The sequence below is a fragment of the Euphorbia lathyris genome, chromosome 5 (genome assembly GCF_963576675.1).
Source record: "Euphorbia lathyris chromosome 5, ddEupLath1.1, whole genome shotgun sequence".
NCBI lineage: Eukaryota > Viridiplantae > Streptophyta > Magnoliopsida > Malpighiales > Euphorbiaceae > Euphorbia > Euphorbia lathyris.
In genome coordinates, this window is record NC_088914.1 from 94,723,244 (window position 1) to 94,724,044 (window position 801).

Consider the following 801-nt stretch of genomic DNA (forward strand, 5'->3'; position numbering starts at 1 on the left):
GATTAGCACTTGTATTATTGTTATTGTTATCTTTCCAGTTAAAGTTAGGATGATTCCTCCATCCAGCATTATAGGTATTAGAATAAGGATTATTAGTTTGGTTTTGCCCTTGGACAAAATTTACATGTTCGATCTCACTCATATTTTCGTAATCCACATCTGTTTGGATTGGATTACCATTAGTATCACGTGGTGCCATAAATTTGTCAATTTTGTGCGATAACGCAGAAAATTAGGCTTGTAGCATCGCGACTGGATCAAGTTCAACTATACCTTTAACTGATGATGTGGTTGAGGATGATGGTTTTGCCCCCGGCATATGTCCACGTTCCGCGGGCCACATACTGCTGTTGATTGCCATTTCCTCCAAAAGTTCTCTCGCTTGGGCTGATGTTTTCTTCATAAATAGCCCTCCCGACATAGCATCTAATGAACCCCTAGTTGTAGGATTTAGTCCATTGTAAAATGTTTGCATTAAAAGTTCAGCGGGTAATTGGTGGTGTGGGCATAAACGTTGAAGTTCTTTAAAACATTCCCAAGTTTCATAAAGAGTCTCATTATCATTTTGAGAAAAAGATGTTAACTCTTTTATGACTCTTGCGGTTTTTGCTAAAGGGAAATATTTAGATAAAAACGCTTGGGCTAATTGTTCCCAAGTGGCAAAAGTTGCGGCTGGCATAGAAGTTAACCATTCTTTGGCTCGATCCTTCAAAGTGAAAGGAAAGAGGCGAAGTTTGATTGCTTCTGCAGTCACATCTGGGATTTTAAAAGTATCAGAAATTTCAAGGAAATTTGTTAAGT

At 38.2% G+C, this 801-nt stretch overlaps 1 non-coding gene across 1 annotated transcript; it reads left to right on the forward strand.

Annotated features, from left to right (window-relative positions):
• The first annotated feature begins 491 nt into the window (after positions 1-491).
• LOC136231563 (small nucleolar RNA R71) lies at positions 492-598 on the forward strand. The gene has a single exon (XR_010689936.1). It is a non-coding gene; the product is annotated as a small nucleolar RNA R71 (small nucleolar RNA).
• Positions 599-801: the final 203 nt, after the last annotated feature.